Genomic DNA, 23,249 nt, shown 5'->3' with positions numbered 1-23,249 from the left:
AATGGCGCGGTGGATTGTGTTCACCGACAATGTTTTCTGGAAGTATTCCTGAGCCCATGTTGTGATTTCCATTACAGTAGCATTCCTGTATGTGATGCAGTGCCGTCTAAGGGCCCGAAGATCACGGACATCTAGTATGGTTTCCCAGCCTTGACCCTTACGCACAGAGATTGTTCCAGATTCTCTGAATCTTTGGATGATATTATGTACTGTAGATGATGATAACTTCAAACTCTTTGCAATTTTTCTCTGAGAACATCTAGAACATTCACCAATTTCTTTTTCTATACTTTGTTTTTTCACTGTGAAACAGTCAGCTGACAACTTTGATTGTCCTCTATTGTTTTTTCTTCTCTAGTCACATTTGATCTTGCAAGTGTCCGTGAGATCAATTCACTGTGAAATCATTCCTACAATCATCAAGTATGTGGTCTCGTGGTCTGGTCAAATCGTTTAGGGTGTGTGTTCAGAGGATTATAAAGCTAAAAATCAGTCCTCTTCTTATTTGTGGTCTCCCATGGTTTTAAAATCAGTTAAGATTTGAAAATCGTCTAGTGTGCAGCCAGCTTTAAGTATTTTGGGGGTGGGGGCGGGTGATGTGTTATACAAAAAAAAAAAAAAAAAACAGTGTTATACACATCTGAAATACATGCAGTCACCACATAACTAATGTCTATATTGTCAAAAAATGTACAGTACTCAAAGGGATTTCAAATCAATGGATTTATTAAATACAAAACAGAAAACATTCAATTCATGTTTATGCAGCTACACGTAGTAGCCAAAAATGCAAATACACAAAAGTACACAAAAATGAAAGAAAGCAAACAAAGAACGCACACATCAACCCAATTATTTTATTTAGCGTTCATGTAAACAATACATTCAGATTGATCAATCGGAATGAATTCAGTCCAGTTGAACCAAAAAAATGTGCATGTAAACGTAGCCACTGTCCATAGTTGAAGTTGGCTGATAGCAAATGAATAATCCAACCTCTTGTAATGAAAACACACCATAGCTCTCAAACACCAGACTCTTCCTAACCAGGAAAAGTAAAAAATAGTACAGACTATGGTCTCACGTCAAAAATAACTTTAAATTGGTATTCAAACTGGACCATGATGTGGTAGCCTCACCAAATAAAGAGGTCCTTCTAAAATGCATAAAAAAATTAACTATCTTAAACTCTAAGCATTAATCCAAACATAGGCCATACATACATATACCATCTCTGCAAAAAACATCAGCAATGTACACTTTTAAACAGAAAAAAAAAATAGCAACTTCTTTAGACTGGGCTTAAAATGACAAATTTCCCAACCAGGACATAGTACAGTGTATTCAGCAGGTGAGCCATGCTGGCTACCCTTACCAAAAAGTAGTATACTTCAAGTTTATTTTATTAAGTATACTTAAGTAAAGTTCAAGTATATTTAGACTTTTTGTAAGTATAAGTTAAGTATACTTAATGGTAATTTAAGTATATTTCTGAGGATACATAAAGCCCATTTTCTCACCGAGAAGTACATAAAAAAGTAAACTAAAACCATACTTTCCTATTTTTAGTTTAAAAGAAATATACTAATAGCACACTTGAATAAAAAACTTTCACACACTTATACTGCTGCTTGCTATTGCTAACTCCCCTCTACCCACATGACTTTACTTAAGGAAACTTAATCTTATTAAGACATTAATTGTTGATTGTTGATCCTCAAATATGGCTCATGAGATCCACTTTCCTGCAGAGTTTAGCTCTAACCAATGATATCCAATTACATCAACTTACCCTCAAACCATATCCAACTTTGATCAAACTCAACTAATGATCCTGAAGACATGCTTGCTCAGGGGTTTTGATTAAGGTTAGAACTATAATCTGCATGAAAGTGGATCTTGTGAGCTAGATTTGAGAATCCCCTGGCCTATATGAAACAACATGTTCTGAAAAGGTCTTTTTTTTGGTTTGAGCCATCCTAGTTCAACTGAGTGGTTTAAAGATTGGCCAGTCAATGTTTTGTTTGTATTCTCCTAGTTGCATTACAGGGCTGCCTACACAAAACCTGAATGGGACCAAAGCATACAAAATTTGTTCTAGGCCCGAATGGACTGGCCCAAATTGGGTCATCATGGGATTAGTGTGGGTAGTCCGCTAGTGTGTGCTGCTCACAGAGAGCCTGCGGTGAGCCCAAATCTGTGGGCCTCGCCTGTGCAAGCTCGCACTGGGCCTGTTTAGGTTTGGTGTGGGCTGGCCCTAGCCGCACTGTGCCCGCTAAAAGCCAGCATTGGCCCTGCAAGGACATGTTTGCAGGGTATAATCAGGGAGGTTTTAAGTTTTACTTTTTAAAAAATAAAAAAATAATTTTGGCCAGAGCATTCCAGAAATCTGGCCCAGATGTTTGGAAGCGACACCCTACCTTCATGGCTCAAAATAAAATTATTGGAATTAAAGGAGTATGTTCTCTCATATATGCTGTATATAAATGGATGAGAAATTCATTAACATGGTATCCAACAATTATATGATCATTCATTCAATCCAAATGTGGGAAAGGTTGCAAAAGACTTTCTTTCCCCTGAAGCTGAGCTCACACTACAGGATTTTTAAAATCCTAAACGATTATGAAATCTTGCTGCAGCACACACATTAGGAGAATCTTCGCAGATTATCTTCCCTCAAATCTTAAACATGCACACACTACAAGATTTGAACATCGTGGCACATCACACACTGCAAGATATCATTAAGATTGTCATGCCAGAGGGAGCGCCTCATGTGATCTCACGCAGCAGATCGTCACTGATTTTTGTTTACATATGTTAGCTAGCATACTAGCAGCTTTCTGCACTCACCCGGTGCATTCAAAACTGAGGCGATTTTACTCCAGCGCTTCTCTTTCTCCTTACGGTTGTGATGCGTTTTCGACACATTATACAGACAGTCGTGTTACTACAAAATGTCAAGAAACAGTTTCCTCTATCTCCACTATCCAACGAAGCTGTACATCAGCTGTTTTGCGTTTTTGTGCACTGGCTGTGAAAGTACTGACGTAATCATATAGCCATCATCATCCCGATTTAAATCCTAAATATCAAACATGTTTGATATTAATCGGGGCTGCCCCGATTTGTGTACAAGCAGATTGGGAGGTGCAAGATTAAATTGGTGAATGCCTCACATAACCAGATAATCCATGCTGAACATCGGGACCGATCGAGGTGCTCGACAAGATGTTTGCTCCGATTCTCGGGAGGGGGAAATCAGGGCTAAATCTGGCTAAAAATCCTGTAGTGTGAGCCAGGCTTTACAGATATGTGGCTAAGATTTAAAGCCCAACTCATTTTGCCTATTTTAACACAGCTGGAGCAATTGGTTTATTCAAGTTGACCAACCTATTAAATAATGTCTAGAATATATAAAGCCCTTATGACAAATAAACCTCCACCTGAACTAGATAAATCTAAAATTAGATGGGAACATGATCTAGGTATTAGCATAGGAAAGAAGGAATCACATCTAATCTGAACTCCAGGAATAGACTGATTCAATTTAATTTTCTTCACCAACTTTATTTCACCCTATCTAAACTGCATAAATTTAATAAAAATAAATCTCACATCTATGCTTCAGATGTGGTACAGATGAGGGAACTTTTTACACTCTACAGTTTAGTTTATGTGTTCTGGCAAAAATAAATAAATAAATGTTTGTTGGGTAACTTCGCCAAATCCAACCTCAAACAAACCCATGAGATAAAGCTTGCAGATATTTTATTACTGATTACCAAGAAGCGTATCGCAATGAAGTTGAAATCTGACATGGTTATTCCAACAAGTGGAGCCATACCTCAAATCTGCCTCGCCACCCAGGTGTTAGGCTCACCATAGTTGTTGGCCGTTTCTCAAACAAAAGGCTGCATCCTCCGGAGGTTGCATTTGCAGGCTGCATATGTAATCAAGCCTGGTTTATTTCAGTTAACAAAGCATTACATTCGCGAGTCATAAGCATATTACAACAATTTATGCTTAACTAAGAATAATGGTCAAATTTATAACTGTTTATTTTCTAAAATATGATATTCTTTATGATGTAAGCAGCCTACAAATGCGACCTCCGGAGGATCCATCCTTCCATTTGAGAAACGGCCTTTGAAAGGCAGCGGTTCTGGAGGGCGAAAAGGCAGAAAAGAGACGAGGGTGAAATACAGAAAAAGGAAAATTTGGTTTAGGAAGTGATCGTTCTGCTGACAATCAAAAAATGGATGTCATGGAGACGCATTCCTATGCGAGATGCAGTAGTCCAGAGTTAATGTTAACTCCGTTCCCAGGTTCGGAGCCATGCATGCCAGATCCCAAGAAAAGCAAATCGGAGCCAATGCTTGCTGAGGTACAGAATAACACCCCAGCCTCAGTCTATTCCTTGTGAAGTTCACTCAAACTCTTGAATCGATTTTGCTTGACAATCCTCATAAGGCTACGGTTCTGTCGGTGTTGGTTGTGCATCTTTTTCTTCCACATTTTTTCCTTCCACTCAACTTTCTGTTAACATGCTTGGATACAGCACTTTATGAACAGCTAGCTTCTTTGGCAATGAATGTTTGTGGCTTACCCTCCTTGTAAAGGGTGTCAATGATTGTCTTCTGGACAACTGTCAGATCAGCAGTCTTCCCCATGATTGTGTAGCCTAGTGAACCAAACTGAGAGACTATTTTGAAGGCTCAGGAAACCTTTGCAGGTATTTTGAGTTGATTAGCTGATTGGCATGTCACCATATTCTAATTTGTTGAGATAGTGAATTGATGGGTTTTTGTTAAATGTGAGCCAAAATTAAAATAACAATTAAAAGAACCAAAGACTTAAACTACTTCAGTCTGTGTGCATGTTCCAGTTTTTTTGAGGTAAAGGGTAAAGGTTATCCTTTCTGATAGCTTGAAAGTAAAATTCAAGGGTTATAATATAACTGAAGCCTTATATTGCTTTATTTATATGCTGGATAGTATATTATAACAAATTTTTGAGTTATTTGTTTTCTTTTACTTCCAGTTTTGAAAATGTTGTATAGGCTATTTGTATTTTTTTTTTTTTTTTTTTTTTTTTTTTTTTGTGACACTCAGTTAGGTTATTTACGTGAATGTTGTTCTTGGGTGATTGGATAAATTTGACTTCGGTAATCTATTAAGAGATTATGTCTTTATGTTTATATTCGTTCAATGTTAAGGGCATTACTCCTTGATTTGTTAAAGAGAAAAGCTATTTTTTTATTTCTTAAAAGATTGTTTTTCGGAAAAATCAATGGGGTAGTGATATCTGGTTGGCATATGGGAGTAATAAATCAGCAGGGGTTGCAGGTTTGAATGGTAATTATAAAGGGAAAATTTTAAAAAGTAAAGCTCACTCTTGTGGAAGATGGTTGATTTTAGTTGTAGAAGATAATAATAATTTTGTAATTTTGGGGAACTTCTACAGTGACAATTACAGGTGCATCTCAATAAATTAGAATGTCGTGGAAAAGTTAATTTATTTCAGTAATTCAACTGAAATTGTGAAACTCGTGTATTAAATAAATTCAGTCTTTGGTTCTTTTAATTGTGATGATTTTGGCTCACATTTAACAAAAACCCAACAATCCACTATCTCAACAAATTAGAATACTTCTTAAGACCAATAAAAAAAACTTTTTTTTTTTTTTTTTTTTTTTTTTGTGAAATGTTGGCCTTCTGGAAAGTATGTTAATTTACTGTACATGTACTCAATACTTGGTAGGGGCTCCTTTTGCTTTAATTACTGCTTCAATTCAGGGTGGCATGGAGGTGATCAGTTTGTGGCACTGCTGAGGTGGTATGGAAGCCCAGGTTTCTTTGACAGTGGCCTTCAGCTCATCTGCATTTTTTGGTCTCTTGTTTCTCATTTCCCCCTAAAAAACAACACAAACAATACCTATTTCATTCATGTCTAGTTAGCTTGCCAGCCAATCAAACAAACCAAAACCAACCAAATTTAACCAACTCTTTTTGACACTGTGTGCAGGTGCCAAATCTTGCTGGAAAATGAAATCAGCATATTCAAAAAACTGGTCAGCCAAGAAAGCATGAAGTGCTCCAAAATTTCTTGGTAAACGGGTGCAGTAACTTTGGTTTTCAAAAAACACAATGGACCAACACCAGCAGATGACATTGCACCCCAAATCATCACAGACTGTAGAAACTTGGACTTCAAGCAACTTGGGCTATGAGCTTCTCCACCCTTCCTCCAGACCCTAGAACCTTGGTTTCCAAATGAAATACAAAACTAGCTCTCATCTGAAAAGAGGACTTTGGACCACTGGGCAACAGTCCAGTTCTTCTTCTCCTTAGAACAGATAAGATGCCTCTGACGTTGTCTGTGGTTCTGGAGTGGCTTAACAAGAGGAATACGACAATTGTAGCCAAATTCCTTGACATGTCTGTGTGTGGTGGCTCTTGATGCCTTGACCCCAGCCTCAGTCTATTCCTTGTGAAGTTCACTCAAACTCTTGAATCGATTTTGCTTGACAATCCTTATAAGGCTACGGTTCTCTCGGTTGGTTGTGCATCTTTTTCTTCCACATTTTTTCCTTCCACTCAACTTTCTGTTAACATGCTTGGATACAGCACTTTATGAACAGCTAGCTTCTTTGGCAATGAATGTTTGTGGCTTACCCTCCTTGTGAAGGGTGTCAATGATTGTCTTCTGGACAATTTTCAGATCAGCAGTCTTCCCCATGATTGTGTAGCCTAGTGAACCAAACTGAGAGACTATTTTGAAGGCTCAGGAAACCTTTGCAGGTATTTGGAGTTGATTAGCTGATTGGCATGTCACAATATTCTAATTTGTTGAGATTTGAGAGTTGAATTGGTGGGTTTTTGTTAAATGTGAGCCAAAATTAAAATAACAATTAAAAGAACCAAAGACTTCAGTCTGTGTGCATTGAATTTATTTACTACACGAGTTTCACAATTTGAGTTGAATTACTGAAATTAATTAACTTTTCCACGACATTCTAATTTATTGAGATGCACCTGTATACTCTACAAAACAGGTTATTAATACAAAATTTTAGAGAAGAAATTGTGGATTTATTTAAAATATATAAGGTGGTGATTGGAACACTGTTAATGATCCTTTTTTGGATTGTTTTCCTCCCCGTATCAGTAGACAGTAACAATATACTGATATATTTAATTTATGTTCCCAATTAAATTGTAATTAAACAGTAATTCAATTTGAGTTGAATTACTGAAATGAATTTTTCCACGACATTCTAATTCATTGAGATGCACCTGTATATACACACACACACACACACACACACATATATATATATATATATATATATATATATATAAATATATATGTATAGCTAAATCAGGTTGTTGATTGTGGCCTGTGGGATGTTGGGATCTCATCACAGTATCTCTGTACATTCAAAATGCCATCAATAAAATGCACTTGTGTTACCATGACCCCACCGCCACCATGGGCCACTCGTTTCACAACATTGACATCAGCAAACCGCTCACCCACACGATGCCATACACGCTGTCTGCCATCTGCCCTGTACAGTGAAAACCGGGATTCATCCGTGAAGAGAAGACCTCTCCAAAGTGCCAGAGGCCATTGAATGTGAGCATTTGCCCACTCAAGTCTGTTAAGACGACAAACTGCATCAGGTTGAGACCCCGATGAGGATGACGAGCATGCAGATGAGCTTCCCTGAGACGGTTTCTGACAGTTTGTGCAGAAATTCTTTGGTTTTGCAAACCGATTGTTGCAGCAGCTGTCCGGGTGGCTGATCTCAGACTTTCTTGGAGGTGAAGATGCTGGATGTGGAGGTCCTTGGCTGTTGTGGTTACATGTGGTCTGCGGTCGTGAGGCTGGTTGGATGTACTGCCAAATTCTCTGAAACGCCTTTGGAGACGGCTTATGGTAGAGAAATTAACATTCTATTCATGGGTAACAGCTCTGGTGGACATTCCTGCAGTCAGCATGCGAATTACACGCGCCCTCAAAACTTGCGACATCTGTGGCATTGTGCTGTGTGATAAAACTGCACATTTTAGAGTGGCCTTTTATTGTGGTCAGCCTAAGGCACACCTGTGCAATAATCATGCTGTCTAATCAGCATCTTGATATGAAACCTGTGAGGTGGACGGATTATCTCGGCAAAGGAGAAGTGCTCACTAACACAGATTTAGACAGATTTGTGAACAATATTTGAGAGAAATAGGCCTTTTGTGTACATAGAAAAAGTCTTAGATCTTTCAGTTCAGCTCAAGAATGGGGGCAAAAACAAAAGTGTCACATTTATAATTATGTTCAGTATATATATATAAAAAAAAAACAACAGTAAAATATACAGGTCCTTCTCAAAAAATTAGCATATTGTGATAAAAGTTCATTATTTTCCATAATGTAATGATAAAAATTAAACTTTCATATATTTTAGATTCATTGCACACCAACTGAAATATTTCAGGTCTTTTATTGTTTTAATACTGATGATTTTGGCATACAGCCCATGAAAACCCAAAATTCCTATCTCAAAAAATTAGCATATTTCATCCGACCAATAAAAGAAAAGTGTTTTTAATACAAAAAAAGTCAACCTTCAAATAATTATGTTCAGTTATGCACTCAGTACTTGGTCGGGAATTCTTTTGCAGAAATGACTGCTTCAATGCGGCGTGGCATGGAGGCAATCAGCCTGTGTGCACTGCTGAGGTGTTATGGAGGCCCAGGATGCTTCGATAGCGGCCTTAAGCTCATCCAGAGTGTTGGGTCTTGCGTCTCTCAACTTTCTCTTCACAATATCCCACAGATTCTCTATGGGGTTCAGGTCAGGAGAGTTGGCAGGCCAATTGAGCACAGTAATACCATGGTCAGTAAACCATTTACCAGTGGTTTTGGCACTGTGAGCAGGTGCCAGGTCGTGCTGAAAAAACGAAATTTTCATCTACATAAAGCTTTTCAGCAGATGGAAGCATGAAGTGCTCCAAAATCTCCTGATAGCTAGCTGCATTGACCCTGCCCTTGATAAAACACAGTGGACCAACACCAGCAGCTGACATGGCACCCCAGACCATCACTGACTGTGGGTACTTGACACTGGACTTCAGGCATTTTGGCATTTCCTTCTCCCCAGTCTTCCTCCAGACTCTGGCACCTTGATTTCCGAATGACATGCAAAATTTGCTTTCATCCGAAAAAAAGTACTTTGGACCACTGAGCAACAGTCCAGTGCTGCTTCTCTCTGTAGCCCAGGTCAGGCGCTTCTGCCGCTGTTTCTGGTTCAAAAGCACACGCCTGTGCACGGTGGCTCTGGATGTTTCTACTCCAGACTCAGTCCACTGCTTCCGCAGGTCCCCCAAGGTCTGGAATCGGTCCTTCTGCACAATCTTCCTCAGGGTCCCGTCACCTCTTCTCGTTGTGCAGCATTTTTTGCCACACTTTTTCCTTCCCACAGACTTCCCCACAGCACTCTGGGAACAGCCTATTCGTTCAGAAATTTCTTTCTGTGTCTTACCCTCTCGCTTGAGGGTGTCAATGATGGCCTTCTGGACAGCAGTCAGGTCGGCAGTCTTACCCATGATTGCGGTTTTTGAGTAATGAACCAGGCTGGGAGTTTTTAAAAAGCCTCAGGAATCTTTTGCAGGTGTTTAGAGTTAATAAGTTGATTCAGATGATTAGGTTAATAGCTCGTTTATAGAACCTTTTCATGATATGCTAATTTTTTGAGATAGGAATTTTTGTGTTTTCATGAGCTGTATGCCAAAATCATCAGTATAAAAACAATAAAAGACCTGAAATATTTCAGTTGGTGTGCAATGAATCTAAAATATATGAAAGTTAAATTTTTATCATTACATTATGGAAAATAATGAACATTTTCACAATATGCTAATTTTTTGAGAAGGACCTGTATATATATATATTACTGTTGGTTTTTAAAAAAAATGGAATCGTCCCTGATCAGTAGACAGATAAAATTATACATGTATTAAACTAGTGTAGATACTAGGCCATCTTTAAGTATAATCAAAATTACAATATTACAATAAACTAATATATCATATATAGCCAGTTGAGGAAGAAAATGATACTACACAACTCGAAATTCAGTATGAACAAATAGCCTAATGGTACACAGCTTATAAAGTATCATGTTTTAATTAAGTTTTTTTTTTTTTTTTTTTTTTTTTTTTTTTTTTTTTTTTTTTTTTTTTTTTTTTTTTTTTTTTTTATGTATGTGTACATTAAAAATACCATTCTGTCAGCAAGAACGATCCTGAACCAAATTAAAATAATTGTCTTGGCATATGACGTGTTTATTGAAACAATCAGATAAGAGTAAATGGAGAGTCAGCGAGAGTCTCATTTGGTTGGTTACAAGAAGGTGGTGGACCCACCCTCCCCCTTACACTTGCAAAACTCAGTTAGTGAGAGAATCGTGCCAAAATTGTAAGCGCAGAGAAAGGAAAGACGGAGCTGTACATATCGGTTTGTTTCGGGAATTTTTTGCCCCACATGCACAAGAAGTCATTTAGACATTTGCAACAGTTTTTTTTTTTTTTTTTTTACACATACAGACGGGTTCTATGCGGTCAATCCGATTTGCAGTTTTTTAAACTGTTGTTTTCACTTGCAAATCACTGTTCACAGGCTTGCAGTACTTTTGATCGTATTTTAGTGAGAACAGCATGCCAAAAGTGTAAGCACAGGAAAATGGAAGTCAGAAGAATGGAGATCATATTTATTTTGCATTAGCATGAAGCTGCAATTTCACAATACTTGAATTACACTTACGTGTAACAGTAAAATGCTGCAAATCGTTTTTACTTACGCCTCAAACACGATTTAGCTTTACAAAGCTTCTCTTGCGCATACAAATTTAATTTACGTTTACAGTACACTTCCACAACTCTTACCATGCGTTTGCAAATCTTTTAGGTATTATTTTACCTTCATAGAAGCACCCATTGTTGCTGTGTCCTGGTTGGGAAATGTGTAATTTCAAGCACAGTCTAAAGTAAGGAGTTGTGTTTTTATATTTATTTTTCTATTTAAAGGTATACATTGCTGATATTTTTGCAGAGATGTTACATGTATGTATGGCCTATGTTTGGATTGATGCCAAGAGTTTAAGACTAAGTTGTATGCATTTTAGAAGGACTCTTTACTGGTGAGGTCACAATGTCATGGTCCAGTTTGAATATGGATTTAAAGATATTTTCGACGTGGGACCATATTCTGGAGTATTTTTGACTGTTCCTGGTTAGGAAGAATCTGGTGTTTGATAGCTGTGGTGTATTTTAATTACAAGAGGTTGGATTATTCATGTGTTATCAGTCAACTTCAGCTACAGACAGCGTTTGGACATTGATGCACTACATATTGGACTTTAGCCCACATGAACTTTCACATGACGAAATCCTACAATCTTACATTGAAAATCTTTCTTTCTTTTTTTTGTACTTTTGAGTAATTACATTTTTGGGTATATGTGCATATAAAAAAATCAGTACTATTTGCTTTGTGAGTGTCTCTCCTCTTAAATGGTTTTAACATTTTTAAGCAATGAACCCCTTTTTGAATAACTAGCCTTGTGTAAAAGTAAAAAAAAAAAAAAACATGAGACACTTATAGAGGATCCCTGATATAGACCTATTTGCTTTTCAAAGGCTGACTGAAAATGCTCCTTTCAGCCAAGTCCTCCAGATTCTAAGTTGAGAGTGAGATAAAGGTCTGGTTGCGGAATTCAAGAGACATGAACAAAAGGAGCACTACCACAGTCTGCTGTCTAGTTGAGAGACCTCAGGGGAAGAGTGAGCTTTTCCAATGAATACTTTAGCACATCAGAACATGTTTTCAGCAGAGGTCAAAGCAATTTTTATTTTATTTTTTTATTTTTATTTTGTATAGATAATTTTTACCCCTTTTCATAGTGTATATTCAGTATTCACACCTGTCTTGTTTGGTTCGACTGAATTGAAGTCATTTCCCCTCTATGTGCGGACCGATTTGGCAGGTGTGTATTCAGCAGTTGCACTCGGGGGCGAACCAAACAACCGTACTGAGACCCAGCTGAAGAGGTGGTCTCTGTCCACTTCCAAATGAACTCTGGTACGGTTCGTTTAAGGTGTGAATATGAACCGACCACGATCTGACGCAATTGCAGAAATCACACTCAGAAACAGACGCAGATGGGAGTTTTACTTACTCAAACATGTTCTGAGGGCAGAAAGGAAAATGATTGGTTTACAGATTCAACCAATGAAATTGATGCAGAGGCAGAGTCAGGAAATTTGAAAGTGTAGATGGAATACTTCAGACAGATACGTTACTGACGCTTCGTGGGATGCATTTATTGCAAGGTAAGTTAATTTACCATGTATTTTCATGAAAGACCAAAAATGAACATCTCGAACATTTAATAAGATAATTAGCGAACAAAGATGCACAGAACAAATAATCATGGTGTAAATATAATATAGCATGGATTTTTATTTGACTGCTACATCTGTTGATTGCACCAAAGCTGTTTATGTGGTAACAGGAGTAAAACACGCTTTTCCAATGCTACAGCGACGTCTGTGAAACCAATATGAGCGAAAAAAAGAACTTGTTCATATATCCTTGACATTTCATCAGTCAGTTAGCGTTAGCATTAGCATTATCACTGCTCTCAGGGCAGGAGTACTCAATATTCATATAACTGTTATTTTTATTGTACTATGCGCTGCTCTCAAGGCAGAAGCACTCAATATTCATATTACTGTTATTTTTAGTGTACTATGCGCTGCTCTCAGGGCAGAAGCACTCAATATTCATATTACTGTTATTTTAATAAATTATGCGCTGCTCTCAGGCCAGGAGTACTCAATATTCATATTACTGTTATTTTACTAAACTATGCACTGCTCTCAGGGCAGGAGTAATCAAAAATCATATTACCGCTATTTTACTAAACTATGCGCTGCTCTCAGGGCAGGAGTACTCAATATTCATATTACTGTTATTTTTAGGGTACTATGTGTTGGCAGGAGTACTCAATATTCATATTACTGTTATTTTTCATGTATTATGTGCTGCTCTCAGGGCAGGAGCACTCAATATTCATATTACTGTTATTTTAATAGACTATGTGCTGCTCTCAGGGCAGGAGTAATCAAAATTCATATTACTGTTATTTTTACTAAACTATGCATGCTCTCAGGGCAGGAGTACTCAATATTCATATTACTGTTATTTTACTAAACTATGCGCTGCTCTCAGGGCAGGAGTACTCAATATTCATATTACTGTTATTTTACTAAACTATGCGCTGCTCTCAGGGCAGGAGTACTCAATCTTCATATTACTGTTATTTTACTCAACTATGCGCTGCTCTCAGGGCAGGAGTACTCAATCTTCATATTACTGTTATTTTACTAAACTATGCACTGCTCTCAGGGCAGAAGTACTCAATATTCATATTACTGTTATTTTACTAAACTATGCGCTGCTCTCAGGGCAGGAGTACTCAATAATCATATTACTGTTATTTTATTAAACTATGCGCTGCTCTCAGGGCAGGAGTACTCAATATTCATATTACTGTTATTTTTAGGGTACTATTTGCTGGCAGGAGTACTCAATATTCATATTACTGTTATTTTTAGGGTACTATGTGCTGGCATGAGTACTCAACATTCATATTACTGTTATTTTTAGTGTATTATGTGCTGCTCTCAGGGCAGGGACACTCAATATTCATATTACCGCTATTTTAATAAACTATTCACTGCTCTCAGGGCAGGAGTAATCAAAATTCATTTTACTGTTATTTTACTAAACTATGCACTGCTCTCAGGGCAGAAGTACTCAATATTCATATTACTGTTATTTTACTAAACTATGCGCTGCTCTCAGGGCAGGAGTACTCAATAATCATATTACTTTTTATTTTATTAAACTATGCGCTGCTCTCAGGGCAGGAGTACTCAATATTCATATTACTGTTATTTTTAGGGTACTATGTGCTGGCATGAGTACTCAATATTCATATTACTGTTATTTTTTAGGGTACTATGTGTTGGCAGGAGTACTCAATATTCATATTACTGTTATTTTAATAAACTATGCACTGCTCTCAGGGCAGGAGTAATCAAAATTCATATTACTGTTATTTTACTAAACTATGCACTGCTCTCAGGGCAGAAGTACTCAATATTCATATTACTGTTATTTTACTTAACTATCCACTACTCTCAGGGCAGGAGTACTCAATATTCATATTACTATTATTTTACTAAACTATGCGCTGCTCTCAGTGCAGGAGTACTCAATATTCATATTACTGTTATTTTTAGAGTACTATGTGCTGGCAGGAGTACTCAATATTCATATTACTGTTATTTTAATCAACTACGCACTGCTCTCAGGGCAGGAGTACTCAATATTCATATTACTGTTATTTTTAGGGTACTATGTGTTGGCAGGAGTACTCAATATTCATATTACTGTTATTTTAATAAGCTATGCACTGCTCTCAGGGCAGGAGTAATCAAAATTCATATAACTGTTATTTTACTAAACTATCCACTGCTCTCAGGGCAGAAGTACTCAATATTCATATTACTGTTATTTTACTAAACTATGCGCTGCTCTCAGGGCAGGAGTACTCAATATACATATTACTGTTATTTTATTAAACTATGCGCTGCTCTCAGGGCGGGAGTACTCAATATTCATATTACTGTTATGTTTTTAGGGTACTATTTGCTGGCAGGAGTACTCAATATTCATATTACTGTTATTTTTAGGGTACTATGTGCTGGCATGAGTACTCAACATTCATATTACTGTTATGTTTTTTAGTGTATTATGTGCTGCTCTCAGGGCAGGAGCACTCAATATTCATATTACTGTTATTTTAATAAACTATGCACTGCTCTCAGGGCAGGAGTACTCAATATTCATATTACTGTTATTTTACTAAACTATGCGCTGCTCTCAGGGCAGGAGTACTCAATATTCATATTACAGTTATTTTTAGGGTACTATGTGCTGGCAGGAGTACTCAATATTCATATTACTGTTATTTTAATCAACTACGCACTGCTCTCAGGGCAGGAGTACTCAATATTCATATTACTGTTATTTTTCGTGTATTATGTGCTGCTCTCAGGGCAGGAGCACTCAATATTCATATTACTGTTATTTTAATAAACTGTGTGTGCTCTCAGGGCAGGAGTACTCAATATTCATATTACTGTTATTTTACTAAATTATGCGCTGCTCTCAGGGCATGAGTACTCAATATTCATATTACTGTTATTTTTAGGGTACTATGTGCTGGCAGGAGTACTCAATATTTATATTACTATTATTTTAATAAACTACGCACTGCTCTCAGGGCAGGAGTACTCAATATTCATATTACTGTTATTTTTAGGGTACTATGTGCTGGCAGGAGTACTCAATATTCATATTACTGTTATTTTTAATCAACTACGCACTGCTCTCAGGGCAGGAGTACTCAATATTCATATTCAAATAAAATATTACTGTTATTTTAATAAACTATGCACTGCTCTCAGGGCAGGAGTAATCAAAATTCATATTATTGTTATTTTACTAAACTATGCACTGCTCTCAGGGCAGGAGTAATCAAAATTCATATTACTGTTATTTTACTAAACTATGCACTGCTCTCAGGGCAGAAGTACTCAATATTCATATTACTGTTATTTTACTAAACTATGCGCTGCTCTCAGGGCAGGAGTACTCAATATTCATATTACTGTTATTTTATTAAACTATGCGCTGCTCTCAGGGCAGGAGTACTCAATATTCATATTACTGTTATTTTTAGGGTACTATGTGCTGGCAGGAGTACTCAATATTCATATTACTGTTATTTTAATCAACTACGCACTGCTCTCAGGGCAGGAGTACTCAATATTCATATTACTGTTATTTTTCGTGTATTATGTGCTGCTCTCAGGGCAGGAGCACTCAATATTCATATTACTTTTATTTTAATAAACTGTGCATGCTCTCAGGGCAGGAGTAATCAAAATTCATATTACTGTTATTTTACTAAACTATGCGCTGCTCTCAGGGCAGGAGTACTCAATATTCATATTACTGTTATTTTACTAAACTATGCGCTTCTCTCAGGGCAGGAGTACTCAATCTTCATATTACTGTTATTTTACTAAACTATGCGCTGCTCTCAGGGCAGGAGTACTCAATCTTCATATTACTGTTATTTTACTCAACTATGCACTGCTCTCAGGGCAGAAGTACTCAATATTCATATTACTGTTATTTTTAGGGTACTATGTGCTGGCAGGAGTACTCAATATTCATATTACTGTTATTTTAATAAACTACGCACTGCTCTCAGGGCAGGATTACTCAATATTCATATTACTGTTATTTTTAGGGTACTATGTGTTGGCAGGAGTACTCAATATTCATATTACTGTTATTTTAATAAACTATGCACTGCTCTCAGGGCAGGAGTAATCAAAATTCATATAACTGTTATTTTACTAAACTATCCACTGCTCTCAGGGCAGAAGTACTCAATATTCATATTACTGTTATTTTACTAAACTATGCGCTGCTCTCAGGGCAGGGAGTACTCAATATACATATTACTGTTATTTTATTAAAAACTATGCGCTGCTCTCAGGGCAGGAGTACTCAATATTCATATTACTGTTATTTTTAGGGTACTATTTGCTGGCAGGAATACTCAATATTCATATTACTGTTATTTTTAGGGTACCATGTGCTGGCATGAGTACTCAACATTCATATTACTGTTATTTTTAGTGTATTATGTGCTGCTCTCAGGGCAGGAACACTCAATATTCATATTACTGTTATTTTAATAAACTATGCACTGCTCTCAGGGCAGGAGTACTCAATATTCATGTTACTGTTATTTTACTAAACTATGCGCTGCTCTCAGGGCAGGAGTACTCAATATTCATATTACAGTTATTTTTAGGGTACTATGTGCTGGCAGGAGTACTCAATATTCATATTACTGTTATTTTAATCAACTACGCACTGCTCTCAGGGCAGGAGTACTCAATATTCATATTACTGTTATTTTTCGTGTATTATGTGGTGCTCTCAGGGCAGGAGCACTCAATATTCATATGACTGTTATTTTAATAAACTATGTGCTGCTCTCAGGGCAGGAGTAATCAAAATTCATATTACTGTTATTTTACTAAACTATGCATGCTCTCAGGGCAGGAGTACTCAATATTCATATTACTGTTATTTTACTAAACTATGCGCTGCTCTCAGGGCAGGAGTACTTAATATTCATATTACTGTTATTTTTAGGGTACTATGTGCTGGCAGGAGTACTCAATATTCATATTACTGTTATTTTAATCAACTACGCACTGCTCTCAGGGCAGGAGTACTCAATATTCATATTCAAAATAACATATTACTGTTATTTTAATAAACTATGCAATGCTCTCAGGGCAGGAGTAATCAAAATTCATATTACTGTTATTTTACAAAACTATGCACTGCTCTCAGGGCAGGAGTAATCAAAATTCATATTACTGTTATTTTACTAAACTATGCACTGCTCTCAGGGCAGAAGTACTCAATATTCATATTACTGTTATTTTACTAAACTATGCGCTGCTCTCAGGGCAGGAGTACTCAATATTCATATTACTGTTATTTTATTAAACTATGCGCTGCTCTCAGGGCAGGAGTACTCAATATTCATATTACTGTTATTGTTAGGGTACTATGTGCTGGCAGGAGTACTCAATATTCATATTACTGTTATTTTTCGTGTATTATGTGCTGCTCTCAGGGCAGGAGCACTCAATATTCATATTACTGTTATTTTAATAAACTGTGCATGCTCTCAGGGCAGGAGTAATCAAAAAATTCATATTACTGTTATTTTACTAAACTATGCATGCTCTCAGGGCAGGAGTACTCAATATTCATATTACTGTTATTTTACTAAACTATGCGCTGCTCTCAGAGCAGGAGTACTCAATATTCATATTACTGTTATTTTACTAAACTATGTGCTGCTCTCAGGGCAGGAGTACTCAATCTTCATATTACTGTTATTTTACTCAACTATGCACTGCTCTCAGGGCAGGAGTACTCAATATTCATATTACTGTTATTTTTAGGGTACTATTTGCTGGCAGGAGTACTCAGTATTCATATTACTGTTATTTTTAGGGTACTATGTGCTGGCATGAGTACTCATTATTCATATTACTGTTATTTTTAGTGTATTATGTGCTGCTCTCAGGGCAGGAACACTCAATATTCATATTACTGTTATTTGACTAAACTATGCACTGCTCTCAGGGCAGGAGTAATCAAAATTCATATTACTGTTATTTTACTAAACTACGCGCTGCTCTCAGGGCAGGAGTACTCAATATTCATATTACAGTTATTTTACTAAACTATGCGCTGCTCTCAGGGCAGGAGTACTCAATATTCATATTACTGTTATTTTTAGGGTACTATGTGCTGGCAGGAGTACTCAGTATTCATATTACTGTTATTTTAATCAACTACGCACTGCTCTGAGGGCAGGAGTACTCAATATTCATATTACTGTTATTTTTAGGGTTCTATGTGTTGGCAGGAGTACTCAATATTCATATTACTGTTATTTTAATAAACTATGTGCTGCTCTCAGGGCAGGAGTACTCAATATTCATATTACTGTTATTTTAATAAACTACGCACTGCTCTCAGGGCAGAAGTACTCAATATTCATATTACTGTTATTTTACTAAACTATGCGCTGCTCTCAGGGCAGGAGTACTCAATATTCATATTACTGTTATTTTATTAAACTATGCGCTGCTCTCAGGGCAGGAGTACTCAATATTCATATTACTGTTATTTTTAGGGTACTATTTGCTGGCAGGAGTACTCAATATTCATATTACTGTTATTTTTAGGGTACTATGTGCTGGCATGAGTACTCAATATTCATATTACTGTTATTTTTAGTGTATTATGTTCTGCTCTCAGGGCAGGAACACTCAATATTCATATTACTGTTATTGTAATAAACTATGCACTGCTCTCAGGGCAGGAGTAATCAAAATTCATATTACTGTTATTTTACTAAACTATGCACTGCTCTCAGGGCAGGAGTACTCAATATTCATATTACTGTTATTTTACTAAACTATGCGCTGCTCTCAGGGCAGGAGTACTCAATATTCATATTACTGTTATTTTTAGGGTACTATGTGCTGGCAGGAGTACTCAATATTCATATAACTGTTATTTTAATCAACTACGCACTGCTCTCAGGGCAGGAGTACTCAATATTCATATTACTGTTATTTTTCGTGTATTATGTGCTGCTCTCAGGGCAGGAGTACTCAATATTCATATTACTGTTATTTTACTAAATTATGCGCTGCTCTCAGGGCAGGAGTACTCAATATTCATATTACTGTTATTTTAAGGGTACTATGTGCTGGCAGGAGTACTCAATATTTATATTACTGTTATTTTAATAAACTACGCACTGCTCTTAGGGCAGGAGTACTCAATATTCATATTACTGTTATTTTTAGGGTACTATGTGTAGGCAGGAGTACTCAATATTCATATTACTGTTATTTTTCATGTATTATGTGCTGCTCTCAGGGCAGGAGCACTCAATATTCATATTACTGTTATTTTAATAAACTATGTGCTGCTTTCAGGGCAGGAGTAATCAAAATTCATATTACTGTTATTTTACTAAACTATGCATGCTCTCAGGGCAGGAGTACTCAATATTCATATTACTGTTATTTTACTAAACTATGCGCTGCTCTCAGGGCAGGAGTACTCAATATTCATATTGCTGTTATTTTACTAAACTATGCGCTGCTCTCAGGGCAGGAGTACTCAATCTTCATATTACTGTTATTTTACTCAACTATGTGCTGCTCTCAGGGAAGGAGTACTCATTCATATTACTGTTATTTTTTAGTGTATTATGTGCTGCTCTCAGGGCAGGAGTACTCATTCATATTACTGTTATTTTAATAAACTATGTGCTGCTCTCAGGGCAGGAGTACTCAATATTCATATTACTGTTATTTTTAGGGTTCTATGTGTTGGCAGGAGTACTCAATATTCATATTACTGTTATTTTACTAAACTGTGCATGATCTCAGGGCAGGAGTACTCAATATTCATATTACTGTTATTTTACTAAACTATGCACTGCTCCCAGGGCAGGAGTAATCAAAATTCATATTACCGCTATTTTACTAAACTATGTGCTGCTCTCAGGGCCCATACATTTGTTTTTTATTACAGCTGTCACTGTTTCATGTAGTTTTTCTTCTCTTTGCAGAATAGCATTCTTGGAAAAAGCAGAAGCCATCACTGGTCCCTTCTTAGAGAAAGGGAATCACATGAATTGCAATATAGCTGTTTGTAAATGTAAAAGGTCTGCAAAAGTTTTCAGATCAAATTGCACGACAAACGTTTTGTCTCCTAAAAGTAAGAATTGATTCTGAACTACTGTGCTGAAATGAGTGTCAGAAACTCCAATCTCACTTCATGTTACCAGTTACCTGTTAGGTTTGTTTGCATAGTGCCATCCTATGGACGTCACCGACTGTCCCTCAAACGTCTACTCTACTCTAATCTGCCCTCAATCATTGTAGTTGTAGCTGAGGCCAAACTGAGTACAGTAGGCTATAGAAATGGCAGAGTTTAAGGATGTATTATGTGTCATTAAGAAATTTTAAATTTTGAGGGAGTTGAAATGTGATTTTTATGATTTTACTAGTAATTATGTTTGTTTACATTGCTACATTTCAGATGCTGTGCAGTGAGCTGTTCATTGATGTAATGTTCCTGGTTTGCAAGTTTGCTCCACAAAAGAAAGTGATCCAGGAAATATATGAAAATGAGGATGTTCATGATTCAATGTCCAAAACTAAAGCCTTCAGGTAAAATAATGTTTTTGTTTTTATTTATTTTTTAACTTATTTTTTTTTATAATTATTAGTGTAAATTGAAACCAGACTCTTTATGCATTTCAAATGCAGGAAGACATTGAAAACACTTCTGGAGACTTTAAGAAACTGCCTTTGAGAAGATATCTGGCAAGGCGACCTACAGTATGGCCTGGTTTAAAGGGAGCACGTTCAAACTACAGCAGTTTAATGATGCATCTACCTTTTCCTGTGAAATCTTCCTTTGTGTTGTACATGCATTTAATTCACTGGATTTGTTTTTTATTGTTTAAAAAGAGAAAGTAGTCATACTTATACTTGATTATTTTATTGTAATATTGGACCCATAAACTGATTATTTTCAATCAACATTTAATTTTGTTCTTACACAAACAATCTGTACAACAGACATTGAATGAAACAACATTTACAGCACAGTAAAAAAAAAAAAAAAACACAGGCTTAATTTCCATAATTTAATAGCCTATGAGAACATTAAGTGGTTGCACATAGATTGACACCGGGAACGTTTAAAAATCACATTTATGTGTCACCAAGTCAACTCAGGACTTCTCTCACAATTCAGATGGCAATTGTTATTCATATAGACATATGTAAAAAATTATTTACATGGCACCTCAGTGATAACTCATATATTTGATGATTTATTCACAGTGGAGAAGAAAGATGTGAGATCATTATGAACCTAGGAATGCACTGCTGACATGGCCAGTTGCATAGTCGTCTGCTCTAAATAAAATGCCATACTCTTGGAATAAAAGATTTAAATGTAATACTATACTATTTATTATTTATTTAAATCTCTGGTTTAAAAATAGGAAAATAGACCCAATATAGCTGAAATGGTTCTTAATTTTTATCTCTCAAAATGATGGGTGTCATTAAAAATGTGGAGATTAGCATTAATAAGTAAATGCAACTTCTTATTTACATGAGGTAAACAAAGCTGCTTGGTTCGCATTTTCAAGTACGTAACTGTAGGCCTATACATATTTAAAAATGGTATTGTATACCTGTTACTGCCATAATAATTACCCATTTCAAATATTTACATGCTTTTCTGGTCTTTTTTGTTCTTAACAAGCATCCAATCACTGTGATGGAGCAGTTCTGAAATAGTATTCTTGTAAACATTCTAGCATTTCAATATATATATATATATATATATATATATATATATATATATATATATATATATATATTTATATATATATATAAAATATTGTTTTTTAGTAATATGCATGCAAAGTACAATAGTTAGTATATGGTGTTAAACTGGTGAAAACGGATTTAAACGGTTAATTTTGAAACAATTTTATTCTCAGAGATGTGGATTTGGACAGCAATTAAATTACCACATGACCTTGGTAATTCGGCCAGGGATTTTCATGGGGATGGTGGGAGAAAAAACAGTGACCTTCTGGATTCAGATGGCAGTAAAATCAGACTTACCCCTGTAAATGTTGATAATCGCTTATGTCCCCATGAGAACCATTTACCTTCCGAATTTGGCTATTATGTGCTTTTATCAGGTGGAACCAAACACACAACATTTTTCATACATCTCCATTTTTGCACCATTTTTTACTCAGCAGCATCAGATGCCTCTTCAGTGTTAGCTCCTTTGAATTGTCCAGTTTCTGCCAGCTCCTCCAGGTAACTGGAGAATAAAATAAAAGATCAATCAATAATGCAGAAATTGTCTATTGATTTATAAATGTAATGATTTAAAAAAAACTAAAAAACTAAATACTCTTAAAAATTTGCATAAATTTACTAGCCTATAACTCGTTAATATAAACAGGAAAAACTATGTCAATACTATATAGAACAAATTAAAAAATATATATTATCTATGCAGTGTAGACTACACTGTATATTAGACTACACTGGCGCTGACAGCCATGTTTAACGAATGTTGTTCATGACTGATATAATTTGTTGTTTAAAAGAATGAACAATGGTTAGGCCGTAGAGAATAGCACATAATGCACTAAAAAAAACCTGAGAGCAGCACAAAGTTCAATAAAAATAATAGTAATATGAATATTGAGTACTCCTGCCCTGAGAGCAGCGCATAGTTTAGTAAAATAACAGTAATATGAATATTGAGTACTCCTGCAGCACATAGTACCCTAAAAATAACAGTAATATGAATTTTGATTACTCCTGCCCTGAGAGCAGCACATAGTTTATTAAAATAACAGTAATATGAATATTGAGTGC

General features: G+C 36.2%; 1 long non-coding RNA gene across 1 annotated transcript; it reads left to right on the top strand.

The window, feature by feature from the left end:
- Positions 1–12,327: 12,327 nt before the first annotated feature.
- On the top strand, positions 12,328–22,166 carry LOC122139344. The gene is made up of 3 exons (XR_006156199.1): positions 12,328–12,392; positions 20,866–20,996; positions 21,096–22,166. It is a non-coding gene; the product is annotated as an uncharacterized LOC122139344 (long non-coding RNA).
- The last annotated feature ends 1,083 nt before the right edge of the window (positions 22,167–23,249 follow it).

Source organism: Cyprinus carpio, chromosome B13 (assembly GCF_018340385.1).
Source record: "Cyprinus carpio isolate SPL01 chromosome B13, ASM1834038v1, whole genome shotgun sequence".
Lineage (NCBI taxonomy): Eukaryota > Metazoa > Chordata > Actinopteri > Cypriniformes > Cyprinidae > Cyprinus > Cyprinus carpio.
The sequence above is the reverse complement of the archived record's forward strand: the minus strand, read 5'-3'. Positions and strand labels throughout refer to the sequence as shown.